Genomic DNA, 6,212 nt, shown 5'->3' on the forward strand with positions numbered 1-6,212 from the left:
TCAGCCTTTATGGCTAATGTCGACAGTTCATCAAGTCAGGTATGTGTCGATGAACCCACTGCTGTTAATTGTGATAATTGTTCTAGATTAGATGTTAAATGTGCTGATCTGGAGGCAAACATGTCTGAGTTGCAAGGCAAACATGATGCTTTACAAGCTAGTTTGTTTGACTTGCAAGACAAACATGTTTCATTGAATGCCAAGTAGTGTGAATTGCAAAGCAAACACGAGGCTTTGCAAGAGAAGTATGATGTGACATTTATCCACAACCAGAAATTGACCGTGGATCTTTCAAAGTGCACTGAAGCCAACATGTTTTATGAAAACCATGAAAAAGAGTTTAAATCGGTAATTGAGAAATTAAAGAAAGATAAAACCGAGTTAACAAAAATCGTTTCTAGAAAACAAACTGACATTAACTTGTATATAACTCGTCTTGAGATTATGCAAAAAGAGATGGCTTGTGTGAAAACGGAAAGTGAGGCGATCCAACTTAAGCTAGACAGTTATTTGAGCTCTAGCTATGTGTTGGATCACATCATTGACGTTCAGAAAGAAAAATGGGATGTCACATGCATAGGCTACAAGAAATGTCCACCACCAGTGAGACACAATTATGATGCCATGCCTGACGAGGAGGATAGAACTTTCTTTGAACCATATGTCCCTCTAGATGTTAAGGAATTTGCAACAGGACTCGGATACAAGAAAGAAGTATCATCCGATTCAGATGTATCAGCAGATACATGTGTGTCTTCTGCTGAACTGAATCAGGATCCTCGAGTCATTATTGAGGATGCTGATTCTTCTGATGATGAATCTGATGATGCTATCCCAGCAAAGTCTGATGCGGTATTCAAAGATGAGGACATACCTCTTGAGAATTACATTCTATGTGATCCTCCTGCAAAACCCGCTAAGACTGTTGCAATCGAGTCCTCGTCTGCACAAGAGTCGGAGAGTGTGAATTTGCTGTACACTCTTGTTGGTGATGATAAAATCTACTCCGACAAAGATTTTCCTATTAAGAATGTTAATCAATCTTTAACAAGTAAAGTCTTTGAAAATTCGACAAGTAAGTTTTTGGGAAAGACAGGATCTCGTGTTACAGTAACACAATGTCCTCCTATCCCAAAGGCTGAAGTTCGAAAACAATTTGGCAATCAGAAATTACCAACAGTGCAAAAACAGCAAAATCACACCAAGCCAAAAGGAAAATTACCGGCTCAAGGTCAAAAGAAGCCGAATCAAAAGAAGAACAAGAATGTGAACTTTGTGAAATCAAAGGGAACGGACAAAATTGAAACGTTTGAAAACAAATCTAACTTAGATTTTGTTAAGAAAGCAACTGTACAGAAAAGAAATGAATCAAACAATTCGAAACCTAGTACCTCAGGATCACAAAGTTCATCATCATCGGCAAGACGATCACATGATACTTCGGGGTTTGTTGAACGAAGATCATGTTTTGAATGTGGAACAATTGGACATGTAATTCGAAACTGTCCATACCTTCATAAACAAAAAGGCAAAGTTGATGCTCCCCGTGACCAAACTGACCGTAAGCGATCTGTTTCTGTAAAACAAGATCCCTGCCTTGTGAAAGAAAGGAAAAAGAAACAGAAACGCCAACAGGTCAAGAAAATTGAAAAAGCAATTAAAACCGATGTGGTTAACAAAACATCTGTTTCTGTAAAACCAGACAATTCAAAAACTTCAGACAACCATGAAGTTAAGATTTTAAAGAATACCACTGGTAAAACAAAACAGACCTGGAAACCAAAAACAGTTACTGAATCAGGGGGACCATCACAATTTACAAATCATCAAAGAAAAGAAGTTATTGTTGTTGATGAAAATGGAAGACCCAAGACCACAATGGCTTGGGTCCCCATCTCCAACTAATCAATTGAGTTCATGTGCAGGGTGTTCCAGGAGGAACTATCAGTAGTCATTGGATTGTTGATAGTGGGGCATCCAGGCACATGACAGGCGACATGAAGCTTCTCTACGACGTCAAATCTATTAGAGGAGGTTATGTTGCTTTTGCTGGAGATAAGGGCGGATATATTACGGGTGAAGGAATGATATCCAACGGGATTGTCAGCTTTGATAAGATCAACTTCGTGCAACAACTTGATCACAATCTTCTCAGTGTTTCTCAAATCTGTGACAAGCAGTTCTCAGTACACTTTGATGCTAATGATTGTTATGTGTTGAAGCCCGGCTTCAAAATTCCAAAAGAATGGATTCTCTTGTCAGCTCCAAGGATAAATAATTTGTACGTCCTTGATATGAGCCAAGCTATTACTACGTCTGCACAAGCAACATGTTTCGTTTCTAAAGCCACAGAAAAAGACTCAATCTCTTGGCACAGACGAATGGGTCACATTCACTTACGCAAAATGAATCATTTGGTTTCAAATGAATTGGTGAATGGTGTTCCTCTTAAAAATTTCCATATTCAAGACGTCTGTGTTTCGTGCCAGAAAGGAAAACAAACGAAGAAGTGACACCCTACAAAGAAGATCAACACGGTGGCAGTTCCTCTTGAGCGTTTGCACATGGATTTGTTCGGTCCTGTCAAGCACAAAAGTATTCGGAATGATCAATACTGCCTCGTGATAACTGATGATTATTCAAGATTTTCGTGGGTGGCGTTCATGGCACACAAGAGTGAAATCTTTGGTATTATCAAAAACTTGATCATTCAGATTGAGAATTTGTATAAGTTGAAAGTTAGGCGGATACGTAACGACAATGGTACTGAATTTAAAAACCATGCCATGGCGGAGTTCTGCACTTCAAAATGTATTCTTCACGAATTTAGTGCAGCTTATACTCCTCAACAAAATGGCGTCGCTGAACGTAAGAACAGCACATTGATCGAGACTGCTAGGACAATGTTGGTAGAGTCGCAGTTGCCCATTCCATTCTGGAGTGAAGCTGTGGCCTCTGCATGTTATACGTTGAATCGAGTCCTTACAGTCAAAAGGCACAACAAGACCTGTTATGAGCTTCTTCACAAACGGAAACCAGATTTGTCTTATCTTGAACCGTTTGGAGCTCCATGCACAATTATCGATCCTAATGGAAAGTTTGGGGCAAAAGCAATTGAGGGATACTTTCTTGGGTATGCCACCCCGAACTTAAGAGTCTGGAATCTAGAGACAAAAAGGGTCGAGGAATGGTCTGAAGTCAGAGTACAAAGGCACACTTTGCCAGTCAAATGTCCTGGTCAGCCTTGGATGTTTGAGTACGATGACTTTTTCAATTCGATCAATGTTGATGCCGTTGAAGAAAATGTTGCGGCAAGGATGTTTTTCGAGAGTGACAATGCAACAGTTTCACCAGTGGTTCGTCCAATTCTTGTCAATCAAGAACCATCCTCGGTGAACAACAATGCTCTCGACAGTGAGGATTTTCATGATGCTGCCGAATTGAACGAATCTTCAGAGGATGATGAATTTCTAGATGCAGATCAAGAAGCTCCAACAACAGCAGTTCATGGTACTTCAGAGGGTACTCCTCCAGTGGATGCCCCTAGAACAGCTGAGGCTACTGCATCATCCTCTTCGTCAATTCCGGGCATTGATTTAGTTGTTGATCTCAATCTCAACAACCTGGGTATAAACATTCCAGTTCGAGATAATCCTGAAACAAGGATTCATAATACCCATCCTCAACAAAACATCATCGGAAATGTGCAAAGTGGCATTCAAACAAGAAACATGTTGCAGAACAACAACAATGCAGGCTTGTATGCAGCGATTCGAGAATCCGGGTAACAAAACGATTGGTCTTTCGCGTGTTATGTCTCACAGGAAGAGCCAAGAACTTGGAAAGAAGCCATGAAAGATAACTCTTGGGTGGAAGCAATGCAGGAAGAATTGCAACAATTCCAGAAGCTTGGTGTCTGGAAACTCGTAGAGAAACCTGCTGGCTACAAGAAGATTGGTACCCGTTGGGTGTTTAAATGCAAAAAGGATGACCGTGGAGTTGTTATCCGGAACAAAGCACGTTTAGTCGGCTCTCTCTCCGAAACGATTCTTCCCTAGTCTCGGTTCATCGCTATCATAATCTTACACCCTAAGGAGGAACCAGATCATCCTGACAAGTATGTCGAACGCGATGGCTGCATCTCTGACTGGATTCTCTGCTGGCATGTCTGTTGTAACAGGTATTATTATTTACATGTTTTCCCTTATGTTCAACAGAACTAATCCAACATGTGGTATCAGAGCATATGTTGATAAATTAGTTCTGTTTTCGTATCATAATCTGGAAAACAAAAAATTTTAAAGCCTTAAAAATCTCGGCTGTTTTCGGTTTTTTATTTGAGGCGAAATCATTGTTTTGAGTAAAGGTGGTTTATTATGTCACTCGAAATCATTATGGGTAAGTTGATATCCGAAATCTGTTAAGAGAAGTCATAAAATTCAGGTTTCGGATCCCAGAATTATGTTTTAAATTTTTTAGGGTTCATCATATTGTTCTAAGAAAACTCGAAAACTTCCTTAAGTTTTGGAATATAATTTAGATTAGTGGGTGTTTTTACTGTTTTGATCTTAATTTTATCTATTAAAGTTTTCAAAAACTGTTAAAGAGATAATCAGTTATTATTTTCGAAATATTTTGATAATTTAGATCAGCAATAAAATAGGAAACACTATCCCACTGTCACACCCCCAAAAATCCACCCGCGGAGTACTACCGCTTGGAGGCGTGACTGACCAGGATCCAGCCACCAATCATACTGAACAAGCATATAAACAGTTATAAAAGTTTAACCAATACGATTGGTGTTTCAAACAAACAAAGTTTAAGTTGTAAGTGGAAGCATAAGTTTAAAGTTATAACATAAGTTCAAATGTTTTCGAATAAAACATGACACGCAGCAATCCGTGTCCCACAACGACTCTCCTCCATGAAAGCTCCAGCTGAGTACCTATGGTCCTGCAAAGCATGTAGTAACGAGTCAACAACTAGTTGAGTGAGTTCACAGTTAGGTGTTCGTTTTAGTTGTTTCGAAAACAGTTTCCTTTAACTGGCATTCTGCCGTGGGGGTTACCCCATAGTTTAAAAACGTGACATGTTCATTCCCAGTTACTCTGGCATTCCAGCCGTGGGGGCTACCCCATGATAGTTATCAGGCATTTCGGCCGTGGGGGCTACCCCATGCGTACACTAGACTCGTTACCATATCGACTGCTGACTGTAGTCATGTTTATGTGCCCTGAAAACATCAATGTCTATCATCATTGACGTGCCCCAGATCCATTAGTTCACGCTTGTCCTCTGCGGCACGGTGTGAGGTTTGTCAGACCTAAATAGCGCTATCTAACTAATGACCCGCTCGCCATTGACCCGGCGATTAAGTCGATACAAAAAGGAGGGACTTCGTGATAGAGTTTTAGTCTAGTACGAGTTATCCGTCCATCCGGGCGAGGAATCACATTCCTGAACCATAGCCGTCCTACCCAAGGAGGACGAGGAACCCACGTTCCTTAACCCCGTTCCCAACCCAGGGAATCCCATGCTTTGTAAAGGGTGTGAACTCACCTTGGTTTGCTCGGTAGTAACACAGAAAGGTCAATCAATTTGCAGGTAATCAATTAGGTCCTATCACAGATATTTTTCGTATCAGATTCAAGCCAGCAGTGCACGTATGTTCAACACGTATTGTACACAGGTAATAATCATGGCAACACGTTTAACATTAACAGTTCGCAGTTAACAGTCAAACACAACCCAAAGTCCGAGAGTGAGGCCCAAACAGTTGGGCTCGTAGTACAGGCCCAAAACACACGTCAACAGTAATACAGAAGTCCATAAGCTCGGCCCACTAACTTAGGCCCATAACTAAGCAAGCCCACTAAGGGGTCTCGAGTCGCAACCGGACTCGCAAACGTGGTTTCGAGTTGTGCTGTTATGTTGATCATGGGTGGTTGCGAGTCGCAACCGTGGTCTCGGCTGATCATGCTAAGGTTTCGAGTCGCAACCTGTGTCGTAACTATGGTCTCGGTTCATCATGCTGTGGTTGCGAGTCGCAACAGGACTCGTAACCTCTGTCGCAACTGGCGGTCTCGACTTGTAATGTTGTGGTTGCGAGTCGCAACCAGGGGTTTCGACTCCCCAACAGTTGCTGATTCTGCACAGTTGTACTATCCAATAGAATTTGAATGTCATGCAACACAAATATTGTACTATCC

Source organism: Helianthus annuus, chromosome 4 (genome assembly GCF_002127325.2).
Source record: "Helianthus annuus cultivar XRQ/B chromosome 4, HanXRQr2.0-SUNRISE, whole genome shotgun sequence".
Classification (NCBI taxonomy): domain Eukaryota; kingdom Viridiplantae; phylum Streptophyta; class Magnoliopsida; order Asterales; family Asteraceae; genus Helianthus; species Helianthus annuus.